This window comes from Macrobrachium nipponense, chromosome 30, assembly GCF_015104395.2.
Source record: "Macrobrachium nipponense isolate FS-2020 chromosome 30, ASM1510439v2, whole genome shotgun sequence".
Classification (NCBI taxonomy): domain Eukaryota; kingdom Metazoa; phylum Arthropoda; class Malacostraca; order Decapoda; family Palaemonidae; genus Macrobrachium; species Macrobrachium nipponense.
Window position 1 is genome coordinate 49,110,770 of NC_087218.1, and position 17,917 is coordinate 49,128,686.

At 38.2% G+C, this 17,917-nt stretch overlaps 1 protein-coding gene across 1 annotated transcript in view; it reads left to right on the top strand.

The window, feature by feature from the left end:
• The first annotated feature begins 842 nt into the window (after nt 1–842).
• LOC135202504 (ABC transporter F family member 4-like) overlaps nt 843–17,917 on the top strand; it is a 73,858-nt gene continuing 56,783 nt past the window's right edge. Inside the window, exons 1-2 of the mRNA XM_064231932.1 lie at nt 843–946; nt 1,326–1,378. The gene's annotated coding sequence lies outside the window, so the exon portion shown is untranslated. The remainder of the gene's footprint in view (nt 947–1,325; nt 1,379–17,917) is intronic.

The window sequence follows — 17,917 nt, forward strand, 5'->3', positions numbered from 1 at the left end:
TATCACAGGATATGACAAAACAGTATATACGTTAAGCATTTTGCAGCTGCTGGAGTATATAACCGGAACATTTATCCGTTTAATTTCACATTTCTTTATCTTGATGATCTTGCGGGTATACCGGGTGATGCTTCAGGCATTTCCTTATTAAATGTTGGATTCGGCCGCGTTTTGGCCATGACTCCTTCAGCTGGTAGTCGTTTTTTATACTTACTGCAAATGGACAAAACGTAGTGTTTACTCTTTTACCCAAGAAATGTATTTCCTGAAATTCAAGAGATGTGTTATTGAAGACCGCCAAGATATGTGACTAGTCCCCCACCGCTCGCTTTAGAGTACCGGCCATAACCGAGGGCGAATGTTTAATAAACTTGGAGGAACTTATTCAAACGGCTTACGTTTCATAGCTGAAGATTTAAAGAACAATTTCCCCTCCGAAACAGAGATTTTCATTTTTGAAAAGCGTGGATCGCTGTGCGAGTGTTGGGGAAGGGGGAATGGGACGTGGGTGGGGGAGAACTGAGGGAGGCGGGAGACGCGGATTGGCGGGGAACGGTCACGTGACCACCACACCCAACGTTGCCAACAGACGCTTGCAATCGCCGATGATCGGCATTATGGCGGGCGTCTAGTGTTGAGACAAAGTCGTCTGTCAGAAATGCATTAAAATCAAGTTTAGAAGGCGTTTTATTCTTCCCTTTACATGAATCTTACCTCAGTAACTTATAGCTTTCTTTTCTGGGAGTTCTCCCGCCTCGCCTCTCTCCCCCCTAAACGGTAATCCCCCCCCCTTAAATGTCCCTCCCACCCTCCCTCCCTCTACCTCCGTCCCCCGGGGCCCATCGCTCTGGCGGGAGAACGTTATCATGCATTTCTCGCTCTGTGTCGGCTCACACGCTCCTGGGACAGTGTAGGGAACGCACCTTTTAACGCTTCTGATCTCAGGGTACGTGTCCGTCAGTAAAAAGAGAGAGAGAAAATAATACAAACTCCTTTAATAAAACCTCAGTTTTAGAATCCTATACAATAGCTTTTGTGGTTTTAGTGAGAGAAGGAGGAGGACCGCCCGTCGACACTTCCGGTGCACATTTGTAAACCCTTTTTTAAATTAAAACGATAATCGTGTGTCCTATAGTTAATATAATATAATAATAATAAAAAAGTGTCCTTTTTCTTAAAGCTATCTCTACCTGTGAATTGTCCTTTAAAAATAATCACAATTAAACTCTTAATTACTATTTTCTGTGTTTTGAAAACAGTAAAAATAAATTGTAATAAATCATACATCTAACGCGTTTTTTTAAATGTTTATTTTGTTGACTCAGTGTTGTGTGTGGCTGACAGATTTATAACCGGAAATGTGGATTTAAACACAAAGGTGAGTTTTAAAGGATTTTCGTATACGAGTGTATGAAACAAACAATGAAAACCTTTCAGTAATGACATATAAAATAATTTTTCAAAATAATCAAATCATTGTGTCATCATTAGTGATTTTAATGTGATTTTGAGATTATACCTAATATAACTTTGTTGTTGTAGCTTGGTGATAATATTGTTTATTGTTGTAGTTGGCATATTTCTGCGCTTATTGTGTCAATCTGCTTTGTTATAAGGTGTAAATATATATTTTTTTGCGGGAGTATGTGTTTCGCTTTGGTTGTATGGCATCTGGAGTGTATTTTTTTAAAGCTAGTGTTGCTGTGTACTACACGCTTTGTGGAGGGGTAAAATATGCTTTAGATAACTGTGTATTTTAAAGATGCTTTCGATGACTGTGTATTTGGTACCACGATGTAAAGGGTGTCCATAAAGTCCCGGTACCACTACACATGTTTATTGCACAGAATGGTACTGGGACTTTATGGACACCTTGTACATGCAGAAGTTTCTTTGTGGGCACCGTATACTCGTGTATATATATATATATATATATATATATATATATATATATATATATATATATGTGTGTGTGTGTGTGTGTGTAATACGTTTGAAAAAGGAGAATTTAATCGTAAACAAACTCAACATTTCCGCTCTGGACCCCAGACGCAAATTAGGCCGATTATATTCCTTGCTGGTTGAAACGTAAGAAGAAGAAAGACTTTGTTACGTAACGGAAGAATTAGGCTACGAGGAGCCTTCCTTGCTTCTCAGCCTGACGGTCGCAGATCCGACGGGCGTAACAATTGTTTTCGTTATTTTTTGTTATGATCGTTCTTGATTTAGTTAGAAGTTATAAGCCAGCCATGTGCTGGCACGGGCGCTTACTCACCAGAGCAGCTGGTAATTATGTGAGGTTGGAACACGACATTTTTTGGGGGGTGGGCCTTTTTTTCCCCCCTCCGAGGAAATTTGAATTTCTGAAATATTTAGGCTTTCTTTGGCCTTAGGCTCACTAGTTTTTGTAGAAAAATTATTATATTTGTTTTTTACGCTTTTGGTTGGAAGTTTTGTCATTATTTTTAATGTATTCCTGTATTTAGTTGTATTATTACCAAAACGGCCATTTACACCCATTACAATATTATTTTCATGTCGTTATCATTGTATATTAATGCTTATGTCTTTCGTAGGCCTTAAAAGGATGTGTTCTCAATCCCTTTTATTGGTTAGTTTATCTGTTAGCGTGATTTACAAAGAACTATGAGTGGTATGACACCACTTACTCCTCAGCCGATGACTGTAGACCGAAATCGTGAGATTTAGTCCTTGCTCTTGTTTTTTATTTTGGTTTACATTATTTGTTTAGTACCAAAATAAACCAAACACTATTTAAATTGATAGGAAGAGGTAGAACAACACCGTAAGTCATCAGCACGGTTTAAAGAATGATTTTAAAGCTTTCAGGGTTTCTCTTGAATTCTTGAATATCTACGAATGGCATTCCTTGCATTTTTGGGGGGAAGGTCGGCTACGGGCCAGAGATAATTTGCCCCCCCAAGTTACGATGGTAATCTGGACCTTAATCCGGATAAGGTATACTTAAAACCACGTCGAGGTGTGCGACCAAACTGTAAACTACAGATTCATTTAATTGTGTGACCATTTTTGTGACGGTAGTTTATATAATGATGATAATAGTATGATAAAAAATAATCCTTTTCAAAATTCATATTCATCGTTCAGTTTTATAATTAGAGGCTCTGATATCGTTGTAACTCTTAGACTAATTGGGCCTATGTCTTCGTCGGTGTGTAGCAAACTGTAGTCTACAGCTGCCAGATGTACAATATACCTCTTTTTATAGCTTCATTGCGTCCACCGACGACCAGAACGGTTATAACGTTTAATGTCCTTAACTCCGACCACTGGGAATCCCTCCTCGGGACGATGATGATTATGTTTTGGACGTCGTCCGCTGCCGACAAACTTGGCGATTTGTGGAACGCCAGACAGAATATCAAGTGGGACAACAGCCTCTCTCTCTCTCTCTCTCTCTCTCTCTCTCTCTCTCTCTCTCTCTCTCTCTCTCTCTCAGTCCTCTTATATATCTGCAAATGTGAGACATCCATCTCGTGGTTCGTCCAGGGAGAGGGATGAACTTTTAGCTTAAATGAGCGTTCACATTCGTTAGACCTATAAGCCGTTAGTTTTTATTTATTTATTTTTTTATTTTGATTTTATTTTACGAACTTCCACCCAGCGTGGCAGGGTTAAGGGACAACTTGCAAGATCCGGAAGTATCAAGCAGCAGCAGCGACGCTCTTGCAAGACGGGGAAACCAGTTTCGAGGTGGCTGCTGGCATTTTGAAATGTAATACGGCAACGTTGCAAAACCCCAAACATCGACCCAGCCCCGCCACTTGTGTATAATGTTACCGCGGACTGAGGAACACTTACGAACGCTTACTGTTTTTTTTTCGTATAATGTATTCCTTATAATGAAACGGTAATTGACTTATTTGCCATTATTCGTGGTTTGTCAAAAGGTGCTTTGTTTAAACATACGTATTTTGCGATTTATGAGAGAACTGTTCAATAATTATTAAGTCATACGTATCATGAACTTATTTATTCATTTAATTAATGTTTGTTTTGTGGGAGGACTGTTTATGACATATTTAGGTTTTGTCAAAAAGACAATTTACTTATTTGAATTTATTCATATACAAAATAACTTGTTACTCAGGCCTGATGTTATCATTTATCATTTCAATGTTAATAGAATTTTTAAGTTTAGCAGCTGTGTTGAGAGAAGTTCTCTCTCTCCTCTCTCTCTCTCTCTCTCTCTCTCTCTCTCTCGGCACCTGACTGGTTGCTACATGTATCACGTGGGGGATTTATGACACAAAGTTTCTCTCTCTCTCTCTCTCTCTCTCTCTCTCTCTCTCTCTCTCTCTCTCTCTCTCTCCCCGAGTCAACATTGATAGATTAGTAATGCTCAAGATTGTCCAAAATCATAAACTCACTGGTTCTGTTTTTCTGTGTCTGTGCAAGAGTTTGACTCTCTCTCTCTCTCTCTCTCTCTCTCTCTCTCTCTCTCTCTCTCTCTCTCTCCTCTTTTACGTGACATGACTTTGGTCTCCATGTCACGATAATTTTACTTTCATTTCTCTGTCTTTGCCGGCATGTGTAGCATATTAATATACGGATATGCTACACACGTAGCATATTATAGTACTATGCCACATATATTTTTTTTAGGATTTATTAAAATCTAACCGTTTTCTGCAGTTAATTAAGAGTCCTAAATACAAACCAGCCGTCATTATACTACCATTCTTTTGTTCCTGAGTCTCATGGGACAACATTGTATACTTTGCGACGGATGAAGATTAGATCGATTCGCTGCCGTCTGGTTCAAGTAAAGGTATTTAACGGTTTGTTTGGGAGACGTCTCTCTCTCTCTCTCTCTCTCTCTCTCTCTCTCTCTCTCTCTCTCTCTGAGGCAGTCAGTAACAAGGCGCCTTCGTGGTTATCGTGGGATTAGTCTGAAAGTGATATCTAAAATTATTTTCTTTATATAGCTTCAGTACCATAAGTTACACATTTACATGATTTAGAGACATTTAAGCCTATTTATAGTATCATAAGTTACACATACGATTTAGTGATATATAAGTCTATAGTACCATAAGTTACACATATGTTTTAGGGACATATAAGCCTGTAGTACCATATGTTACGCATATGATTGAGGGATATATAAACCTATAGTACCATAAGTTACACATATGATTTAGAGACATACAATTCTAGTACCATAAGTTACACATATTATTTAGAGACATACAATTCTAGTACCATAAGTTACACATATTATTTAGGGACATATATGCCTATAGTACCATAAGTTACACATATGATTGAGGGACATATAAACCTATAGCACCATAAGTTACACATATGATTTAGGGACCTATAAGCCTATAGTACCATAAGTTACGCACACGATTTAGGGACGTGTGTATATTTATATAGACTGATAGATAGATAGAAAGACAGGCAGATGAGATATTTCGAAGCAGAGTGAACTAATGCACTCAAACAAAAGCATCCTGTACATGCGTGCGTGCGTGCGTGCGCAGCGGCCGCTGTGCTTGCGTGCGTGTTTCCTTGCGACGGACAAAGAACACGATCTTGCCTTTCCCAGTCTTCTTATCAAAAGCATTTCACCGAAACCGTTTCCACACACACACACACACATCTTTCTCTCTCTCTCTCTCTCTCTCTTTTATACTTAATAAGGAAGGGAGTGGTCCGTTCGTATGGTGTTCCGTAGTAGCATTGGACAAAGGGAGAGGGAAAGAGTATTGATCAACAAGGGTAGAACGGAACACCGAGTAGGGGAGAGAGAGAGAGGAGCCAGAGAGCCATCTCTCCTTCCTTCTTTCTACTTTGTACCCTTTGCTTTGAGTCAGGAAGGAAGAGAGAGAGAGGTTTCCGTTGAGCAATAATTTGGGTGGTCACTAGGCAACAGAATACGCCCGTTGCCCGTTGCCCAAGTTAAGTTACAGTTCTGTTAAGGAAAGAGATGTCTCACTGAGAGAGAGAGAGAGTGTTTGTATCTGCACTGCCCCTTCACGGTTGCAAAATATGTAACTAGACCAACATTGCAAGAAGAAGACGCTCATGCTTTTTTTGACGTTAAAAACTGTTATTATTGTTATTTTAGCATTGATAATCATCGTAATTGTAGTTTGCTGTTGTTTTTGTTATTTCTGATACAGTTGCCTTTGTTATTAGCACTGTAATTAGCTTTTATTATTAAATAAATCCACTCATTCAGTCACTACTGACTGAATGAAGAAAGGTTCAATGTTTAGGCCAATGCAGCACCTGAATTATTATTATTATTATTATTATTATTATTATTATTATTATTATTATTATTATTATTATTATTCTCTGTGCCATAATCGAGCTAAATCAGCAGTATATCTTTCAGTATGAACTATTTGTATACGCAATTTTCAGTCAATCTACCGATACTCGGGCCAACTTTGTGTGTGTATGTGCATGAGCTAATACCTCTGGATTCCTTTGTTTACATTGTTTGGCGTCCGAACGCTTTTAGGTAGAGCCGATGGAATGGCAGATTTAAGCTTGCTTTGGCAGATCGAGTGGAACATCCCACGCTGACAACAAATCCACAAGTCCCATGGTTTGTGTTTGCGTCAATCTCTCTCTCTCTCTCTCTCTCTCTCTCTCTCTCTCTCTCTCTTCCTCCTTCTCCTCTCTCTCTCTCTCTCTCTCTCTCTCGTTCGAGGCCTTAGGACTGCTGGAATAATCTCTTAGGCTGCGTTCAGTAGCTAGCCACGGAGACAACGCAAAACGGTTTTTGATAGCAAATTTGCCAGATGTGTAAAAGTGTTCTGGCGCTGGATTCAAAGCTGATGTTCCTTTTTTCTATGATTATTTATCTTTTCATTTGTGTTCTGGAATTCGCTTCCTTGATACATGTTCTCGGATTTGCGTGATATATATGCGTGATGCAGTGGTTAGGGCTTTTGTCTTGCCTGTGTAAGGTCTCTCTCTCTCTCTCTCTCTCTCTCTCTCTCTCTCTCTCAAATACGATTATCTTAGTTTTTTCTTAACTTGCGTAAACATATCGCTTTCATAAAAGCGGCGGAGGTCTCTCTCTCTCTCTCTCTCTCTCTCTAAGACATTATATCTGTCAGTTTCTTGTCATGTCTTGTCTTAAGTGAGCATATCGCTTTCCTTGAACCAGTGAAAAATTCTCTCTCTCTCTCTCTCTCTCTCTCTCTCTTTCTCTTTGAGTTCCCATTCAAATGGCAGCTCACCTATAATTCACTTAAGTAATGCCCTACGCTCACCATTGGCGTTCGTCACTTTGTTCGGCCACAAAGAATAAGATTTTATTGAGCAAAAAAAAAAAAAAAAAACCTTCCTGTTGAATGCAACATGACGCTTAATTAACCGACGGTTCTGCATTTATCGTTTTTCGGGGGTCTTTGTTCCCAGGACCACCCTTCCCCCCCAAGCCCCGACTCCTCCCTCGTCCTCCCTCCCACCTTGCACCGCCTTTGTTTGAATCTTAATAGCCTTTGGTTAGTTCTTAGCACGCTAAGAAGGGCCGTTGCATGACAAAAGGGATCCTCTGGGATCTTAGTTCCTTTGTAGCGGAATTGGTATTGCTTTCATTCAAGTTCATCTTAAAGGTTCTTTGCTCTGACGTAATGGGATGGATAGCAGTGGCGAGGTGCTCTCTTTTTTTATTTTTTTGTTCTTGAATTGTCATAAATGTAAAGAAGAAATGAGCTCTATTGTGTTATAGAATGGATAAGAGTGAAAAGCTGCTGTCTTTATATCTCGAAGTGTCATAAATATAAAGACAATTAGCTCTATTATGTTATAGAACGGAAAAGAGTGAAAAAGTGGTGCCTTTTTTATTTTCTTGAATTGCCCTAAATGTAAAGACAAAAATCTAATAAGCAACTTTAACACTTTAAGTCAACCGATTTGGTATTATTCACTGCAAAGGGAAATGAATATTACGTATATTATCTTCAATGAAGCTACTTTTTTCTTAAATTGTCGTAAACGTAAAGAAAATATCTAATACTTCAGAACGTTAAGCCATCCGATTCGCTATTACTCACCACAAGAAAAAATGAGTATTTTGTATAACATCCCTAATAAAAGACTTTAATATAAAGAATGTCTAATAATTTAACATGTTAGGAGAAGCGATTCACTATTATTTATTACCGGAAAAATGAACATTTTCTCAAACATCCCTAATAAGGGAATTTAAATTCAAAGTAAACCTTTTTATTCTTGCGTCATCTTCATCTTGTTTTATTTTTATTTTTCTTATCGAGTCGTAAGCAGTTCAAAACAGCTGATAAATTGGCCTGCCTCCCTCCCCCATCCCGTCCCAATGCCATCCTGCTCATCCGTTGGACTTGAAAAAACATATACGAAGAAATAACCTAACCGGCAACGCTTCAAGGTCGTCACCAGTTTCTGTCGAGAGAGAGAGAGAGAGTGTGAGTGAGTGACGGGCAGATTCACTCACCGAAACATTACTGATGAGACTTGAGATGATTCTGATTCACGGTTTGTGCTGCGAATATTGCTCTAAATTTGAATGTTTTTCCTCCTAAAAGAAAATAGTTGTCTCCAGTGTTGGCAACATTCTTGCGCGTGCGCGTTTGCATGAGTCTCGGGGTATCTGTCAACTGCGCGGGACGTACCGCGCAAAACACTCATTTTCTGAATAATATTGTGGTCGTTTATTTTCCACGCTATGGTGGCCTGCGCTTTTTATTTTTTTTATTTTTTTTTTTTTTTTTGTCCTGCGCTTTTTATTTTATTTTTTTGTCCTAATTTTGCACAAATGATTTCTCTCTTGCATTCTTGTAGCTTATGAAGTGTTTAAGGGCTCATTTGTTTTAATAATATTGACGGGGAATAATATTAATTCTTTGTTTGCAAATAATGATTTATCATTAAATTCACAGCAATAATAAAAAAAAACAGCATTCTTATTTTAGTACTCCTTTGCATACCGCGTCCAGTTTGATCAAATGCAAGAAAGTTTGAAATTCCCAAAAATAATAAATAGGCACCATCCTTACCACATTTATACACACGTATATATTATATATATATATATATACACATATATATATATATATATATATAATATATGTATATATATATAATATATACATATATATATATATATATATATATATATATATATATTATATATATATATATACTTGTATATATGTATACATATTTATGTGTGCAATATATATATAATATATATTTTAATAAACTATATATCTATATATATTAATATCTATATATATCATATATATATACATATATATATATATATATATATATAGTATATATATATATATATTATATATCTATTTGTATGTAATGTATTATGTATATACTTACCATCTATGTGTGTATGCATTATATATGTGTATGTATGTAGTTTCCTGGTTTCTTTAGCACCTTGCATCCCATAGGAGTGAGAAATTAGTTTACATTGATTAACAATCCCTTACGAAGAGCTCTCCTCCGAGCTACAGAATTTTGTAAGCTAAACCACTAGCACGCTCTAGACAAAGGAAAACTGAGTGGTAAGCTTGGCTATGCCTGGATACAACTATAGTAGAAGCTGTAATGGGAATGTATGAAGGGATTGTTGAACCAAATATACCATAGGGAATTGAAGTGTGAATATTGAATGTGAATGATAGAGAAAGAATTGAAGCTATCATAATGAATTTTTATTCCTAAAAGTATATATATGATTTAAAAACGACTTGAAACAGTTAGAAATAAGGAGGCATGTGTAAGGGATTGTTGAACCAAATATACCGTAGGGAAGTGGTGTGTGGATACTGAATGTGAATGATAGATAAAGAATTGAAGCTATAGAGATGAATTTTTATTTTTAAGAGTATATATATGATTTACAAACGACTTGAAAGGGTGAGAAATGGCGATGCTTTTGTAAGTAGTAAATGATTTGAGATGCTTTGGTCATGTGGAAAGACTGGTGGCAAGACCTGATGCGTAATTATGCGTGATTAATATTAAAGATGTAATGTGGTTCGGATCCCACAATAAGCTGTAGGTGCCGTCGCTAGGCAACCAATTGGTTCCTATCCACGTAAAAATATCTAATCCTTCTGGCCAGGTCTAGGAGACCTGCTATTAGCTTAGTGGTCTGGTTAAACTGAGATATACCTAACTTTTCACCCGGCATGTACCCACCTTTGGGGATGACCGTAAAAACATGAACAAAAGACTGTAAATAATCGTAGATAACGACCGCCGGAAACCCATGGGGGGTTGGTGGGGGAAAGTCACTACCTTTTAAAGATCAGCAATTTGCTTATGAGAGAGTTCGAAGCACTGCTGGTGAGCCTTCTGAGTAGGTGTAGAATGACTGCAGAAGCTTTGAATTGGGGATTCATCCATTATTCAGCGCTTAAAATGATAATCCCCATGGGCTACATTCATCATAGGATACGACCATCATAAACCGTAGGACGCTCCTCGAGGAAAAGGACACCATCTAAGGGCGCAGGATTACGTAATGACACATAACTTCGGGGATCGATGTCCTTGGTTCGTCCCAGATCCTTCGTAAGGACTGATATTACCGGCCGGGTCTAATGGGAAAGTGCCCCGTCCCGCGGCCATCATCTGCCCCTTCTTTCTTCCCCCCCTCCAGCCCTCCTCCTCCCCTCCCCCTCTCCTTCCTCCTCCTCCCCTCCTCCTCCTCCTCCTCCTCCTCCTCCTCCCCCTCCTCCTCCTCTTCGTCCGTGTTCGTATTGTGACCTCGTCTCTGGCTTCAATCTCTGAAGTAATGTTCCAAGTCCATCTATTTAAAGATGCTAATCGTATGGCAATTCCCATTTGAGGGGCGGGGGTAGAGCCGACAGTGCACCTCACGTGGTGCACTGTAGGCATTACTTAAGGGTCTGTGCAGTGCCCCATCCTTAGGACCGTAGCTGCAGCCTCTTTCACTCCTTTTACTGTACCTCCGTTCATATTCTCTTTCTTGCATCTGACTTTCCACCCTCTCTAATAATTGGTACCTACACCTTTCAAACGTCTTACTGTCAATTTCCCCTTTCAGCGCTGAATGACCTCATAGGTCCCAGCGCTTGGCCTAAATTCTATTTTCTCGCTTATGTTCAGTGATCAGTGCGTATACGCCTACAACAGATCTTAGGAGTCTTGAGGTGGGGGAGTTCCTAGCTGGACGCGTGGTTTACGTGCTCGCCTACCGATTTGGTAGTCTTGAGTTCGGTTCTCTGCTCTGCCAACGTGGAATCAGGAGAATTTGTTTCTGGTGATTAGAAATTTATTTCTCGATATAATGTGGTTCGGATCCAACAATAAGCTGTAGGTCCCGTTGCTAGGTAACCAATTGGTTCCTAGCCACGTAAAAATATCTAATCCTTCGGGCCAGCCCTACGAGAGCTGTTAATCAGCTCAGTCGGTCTGGTTAAACTAAGATATACTTAACTTGAGGACAGCAGAACAGGTTATCAATGAAAGTATTATTATTATTGCTACAAGGAAAAGGCCTTAATATCCACTATAACTGGCGTGAATTTCGGCAAAGAGACGGCGAATGGTGCAGTAAATATGAATGAGTGTAGACGTGCTGCTGTTGTAGCTTAATTATAAGCATGTTTGTTTGTATGGTGTTTTTACGTTGCATAGAACCAGTGGTTATTCAGCAACGGGACCAACGGCTTTACGTGACTTACGAACCACGTCGAGAGTGAACTTCTATCACCAGAAATACACATCTCTCATACCTCAATGGAATGCTCGAGAATCGAACTCGCGGCCACCGAGGTGGCACGACAACACTATACCAACCACGCCACTGAGGCGCTATCATAAGCATGTGGAGCGAAAGATTAATTGATCTAACTTATTTGGGATGAATGTTGCAGCCGTTCATTTGTCATAGTATAGATATAAATGTTACTGTTAAATTTATTAGTCACTCATATAGACATGTAATGTTACTATTAAATTATCATCATTATCAATTATTGTGATATGTGACTATCACCTAGATAGTTGGGTGACCTGTCTTATTCAGCAGAATTTATCATGCAGTCTAATCTCAGACAAGTCTTATTGATTAGCCGTTTTTACTAATTGGACTATTCTTAAAAGAAAAACATGTCTTATATTTAGATAAACCCCAGAGCTTTCCTTGATTAAAAAAGGAATTATGAATCTTCCTTCCCTGGTCCCTATTTTTTGCAGTTTATTCGACGCTTCTGAAAGTTCGCTTTAACATTTACCCGGGAGTAAAAGTAATCTTGCGCATGCGCAGTGGGACAACCTAGACAGACGTCTTGGAAAGGCATTAAAGAATTGGGAAGATGACTTTATATTATTATTATTATTATTATTATTATTATTATTATTTTTATTATTATTATTATCATATTCAGAAGATGAAACCTATTCATATGGAACAAGCCCACCACAGGGACCATTGATTATTATTATTATTGTTTATTATTATTATTATTATTATTTTTTTTTTTTTTTTTTTTTTTTTTTTTTTTTTTTTTTTTTTTTTGCTCTATCACAGTCCTCCAATTCGACTTGGTGGTATTTATAGTGTGGGGTTCCGGGTTGCATCCTGCCTCCTTAGGAGTCCATCACTTTTCTTACTATGTGTGCCGTTTCTAGGATCACACTCTTCTGCATGAGACCTGGAGCTACTTTCAGCCTCTAGTTTTTCTAGATTCCTTTTCAGGATCTTGGGATCGTGCCTAGTGCTCCTATGATTGATTTGGGTACGATTTCCACTGGCATATCCCATATCCTTCTTATTTCTATTTTCAGATCTTGATACTTTATCCATTTTTTCCCTCTCTTCTCTTCAACTCTGGTGTCCCATGGTATTGCGACATCAATGAGTGATACTTTCTTCTTGATCTTTGTCAGTCAACGTCACGTCTGGTCTATTTGCACGTATCACCCTATCCGTTCTGATACCATAGTCCCAGAGGATCTTTGCCTGATCGTTTTCTATCACTCCTCGGGTTGGTGCTCGTACCACTTTATTACTGCAAGGTAGGTACTGATGTTTCTTGCACAGGCTCCAGTGGAGGGCTTTTGCCACTGAATCATGCTCTTTTTGTACTGGTTCTGTGCAAGTGCCGGGCATTCACTTGCTATGTGGTTTATGGTTTCATTTTTCGTATTGCACTTCCTACATATGGGAGAGATGTTATTTCCGTCTATCGTACTTTGAACATATCTGGTTCTTAGGGCCTGATCTTGTGCCGCGTTATCATTCCTTCAGTTTCCTTCTTTAGCTCTCCCCTCTGTAGCCATTGCCAATTGTCATCGCTGGCTAGTTCTTTAGTCTGTCTCATGTATTGTCCGTGCATTGGTTTGTTGTGCCAGTCCTCTGTTCTTTGTGTCTTCTCCTGTCTCTGTATATTTCTGGGTCTTCGTCTACTTTTATTAGTCCTTCTTCCCATGCACTCTTTAGCCACTCGTCTTCACTGGTTTTCAGATATTGCCCCAGTGCTCTGTTTTCAATGTTGACGCAGTCCTCTATACTTAGTAGTCCTCTCCCTCCTTCCTTTCCGTGTTATGTATAGTCTGTCCGTATTTGCTCTTGGGTGTAGTGCTTTGTGTATTGTCATTTGTTTCCTGGTTTTTCTGAATCTATGCTGCGGAGTTCTGCCTTCGTCCATTCCACTATTCCTGCGCTGTATCTGATTACTGGCACTGCCCATGTGTTTTTTATGGCTTTTATCATATTTCCGCCGTTGAGTTTTGACTTGAGTATCGCCTTGAGTCTCTGCATATATTCTTTCCTGATCGTGTCTTTCATCTCTTGGTGTTTTATATCCTCCTTCCATTATTCCCAGGTATTTGTATTCCTGTCTCATCTATGTGTTTGATGTGCTCCCATCTGGTAGCTTTATCCCTCAGTTCTCGTTTACTTTGCCTTTTGTATGTTGACTAAGGCGCAATTTTTTTCTATTCCAACTCCATTCTGATGTCCCCAGATTACAATCCTTACAGTCTGGATTAGGGTATCTATTTCCTTGATGCTCTTACCATACAGCTTGATGTCGTCCATGAACATCAGATGGTTGATTTTGTTGCCTCTTTTCTTGAGTTGGTACCCGGCATCCATCTCTGTAGTACTTTTGTCATGGGAATCATGGCTACTACGAAGAGTAGTGGGGACAGTGAGTCGCCCTGGACCCAAGATTCCCTCTCCTGATATTAACCTCTGCTAGTCTTATTCCAGAGCTTGTAAGTATTGTATCCAGTTGCGCATTGTATTTTTGAGGAAGCTGATGGTATTTTCCTCTGCCCCATATATTTCAGGCATTCTATTAGCATGTGTGTGGTATCATGTCGAAGGCTTTCTTATAGTCTATCCATGCCATGCTTAGGTTGGTTTTCCTTCTCCTACTGTTCTTCATTACCATTTTGTCTATCAGGAGCTGGTCTTTTGTGCCCCTACACTTCCTTCTGCAGCCTTTCTGTTGGTAGGGGATGGTGTTTGTCTCCTCTAGGTAGTTGTATAGCCTTTCACTGATGATACCTGTTAGTAACTTCCACATTATTGGTAGGCAGGTGATAGGCCTGTAGTTACTGGCTATATTTTCCCTTACTCTTGTCTTTTTGTACTAAGGATGTTCTTCCTGTGGTCATCCATTTGGGTGCTTGGTGATTTGAGATACAATGCTGGAGTTGTTCTGCTATTCGTGGGTGTAGGGCCTTGAAGTTTTTGAGCCAGTATCCATGGACTTCATCGGGACCTGGGGTTTTCCAGTTTGGCATTTTCTTTAGTTGGTGTCTGACTGTGTCTGTCGTGATCTCTGTGAATCTTTGTTTTATTCTCCCTGTTTCTTCTTCTTGACTTCCTGGAGCCATGTTGCATGTTTGTTGTGTATACCGGATTGCTCCATATGTTTTCCCAGAGTCTCTTACTTGGTTCGGCTTCAGGAATTTCTGGGTTGGTTGTCTTCCCCTCTTAGTTGGCTGTATAGTCGTTTTCTGTTGGTTCCGAATAGTTTGTTCTGTTGGTATCCCTTATTCTGTTCATGTACCGTTGGATCTTGTGTGCTTTGGCCTTAAGCCTCTGTTTTTACATCTTCTATTGTGTTGTTTTAGTCCCCTCTTCTTGTACTTTGTATTTCTCGTTGAGTTCCTCCCTTGTTTTCTTGCTTCTTAGCCTTTTTTCTGCCCACCTCTCTTTCAGTTTACTCAAGTCAGATCTCATCACCATGATTTGCTTTTCCAGGCGCCTTTTCCAAAGAGGTTGCTGTTTTGCTTTCTGTTGGGTTGGTTGTGACGGTGGTGTTGGTGTTCGAATCCCCATCAGTTCTGCTACTAATCTTGCTCCTGCATATGTCAAGTTATTTGTTTCTGTGATATTGGTGGTGTATTATTGGCCATTATTATTATTATTATTATTATTATTATTATTATTATTATTATATTATTATATTCAGAAGATGAAACTTGTATGGAACAAGCCCACCAAAGGGGCCATTGACTTGAGATTGAAGCTTCCAAAGAATATGAAGGTGCTCATTTGAAAGTAGTAGCAGAGGGCAACGAGGGAGATAAAGAAAGACGAGATCAGTTATTAGAAAAGAGAAATGAAGCAACAGATTAATAAATGAATAGATAAAAATATAGGAAAATTATTAATGTGAAGAAAATTCAGAATTAAGGATATACGTTTTTACCTATTTATTCATTTTTTTTCCACTTAATAAGTGGTGCCTCTTCTCTGTATTTCCCTTTATTTCCTCCTCTTACTTCTTCCTAATGAACACCTTAATATTCTTTGGAAGTTTGAATTTCAAGTGAGTGGCCGCTTTGGTGGGTTTGTTCCATATGGATAGGTTTTATCTGCTGAATAATAATAATATAATATAATATTAATAATATTCAATGACCCTTGTGGGCTTGTTCCAAATGATGGGGTTCATCTACTGAATAATACTAGTAATAATAATAATAATTATATAACATAATTATTATTATTATTATTATTATTATTATTATTATTCAGTGACCCCGTGGGTTTGTTCCAAGTGAATAGGGTTTATCTACTGAATAATGATAATATTAATAATGATAATGATAATAATATGCAATGACCCCTATGGGCTTGTTCCATACGAATAGGGCTCATCTGCTGAATAATAATGATAATGATAATAATAATAATAAACCTCGTGTAAAAGAAAAGCCAAACAGACTGTTATATAACTAGCAGACGCGTCGGGAAGAACTCGTCCTTAGAAATATGAACTTCCTGTTCTGTGACGATGGTCTCAGTCTTTCGGGACTTGGCAACCTGGTTTAAAAGTGAATTCATAATTAATAACGGACCAATAGTTGCAAGCCCCTTTCATTCCTTTTACTGTACCTCCGTTTATGTTCTCTTTCTTCTTTCCATCTTTCTTTCCACCCGCTCCTACTAATTGCGTCGAGGTTTTCCTCCTATGGCACCGTCGCACTTTTTTTTTCTTTTTACTATGGTAGATTCACATCAACCGTGCATCTGATGTCTAGGCCAGTCCCTTACGACGCTCCTGATTGGCTGTTGATAAGCCAGTCACAGAGCTGGAAACTCCCAGTCTCTCTCGAGTGTTCACATAGGGAGGATATATGTTCCACCTCTCCCGAGGGATACTTTTGAAAGACTTATCTCTAAAGAGAGGTGGAACATACAACCTGCCTATGGGAACTCTCTCTCGAGAGACTGGGCGTTTCCAGCCCTGTGATTGTCTTATTAACAGACAATCAGGAGCGTCGTAAGGGACTGGCCTAGTTGTGAATCTACTATAACAACGTCCGTTTCAGCGCTGAATGACCTCATAGGTCCCAGCGCTTTGGCCTTTGGCCTACGTTCTATCCATCTTCCATGATTAATAACCCGTTATTTAGTGCTCAATGAACAGAGTTTTCCGGAATCTAGGTTGTTAAAATTTTCTTTATTAGTGTGTAATTGTTTTTCTCAACAAATCTCCATTGATTGTCAAACATGCGGGAAGTTAGGTCTTATAATAATAACAACAACAACAATAATAATAATATTAATAATAATAATTAGTAAATTATGGGCGTAATGTATTATATACTGAAAACAGCAATATCATTTAAGAATCTCTATGTTCATAGACTTAACTTCATGATTCAGTCTCTCCACCGGTATCCTCTGATGAAATGACGTCGCGAAATGATGAATAAATATGTAAAATGGATAAGGTATGAAGGGGCGATCCCCGAAGTAGCCATCCTGGCGTTCCTGGCATTTTTTTAGGTGAAGTTTCTCATTAAGTGATTTTTAAAGGGGGCGGTATGAATATATGTTTTTGTGGCGTTTAGGAATATGCCCTACTCTTGGGTAATATGTATTTTTGGTATTAACACACACATATATTTTTATATATTATATATGTGTGTGTCAATATGTATATATATATATATATATATATATATATATATATATATATATATATATATATATATATATATATGTATATATATATGTAATATATACTCATATATATGTATATATAAATATATATATATGTGTGTGTCTGTTTCATATTATATATATATATTATATATATATATATATATATATATATATATATATATATATATATATATATATATATTTTTTTTTTTTTTTCTATTTTTTTTTTTTTTTTTTCTTTCCTCTAACAGTATTTAGTGTAACTTTAATCTTGGCTTCTGAGAATCATCTTATATACCATTTGATAAAAACAATTATTTTTTGCCGTCCTCTGTAACTCTGCTACGAATATTACAAAAGAATTTTTTTTTTTTTTTTAAGATTAAACCTTTCCTTTGGCGCCTGTATAAACCCCCTTTTCATATCTGGTTTAGATTTCCGTTTTATAAATTTCCTTTGTAT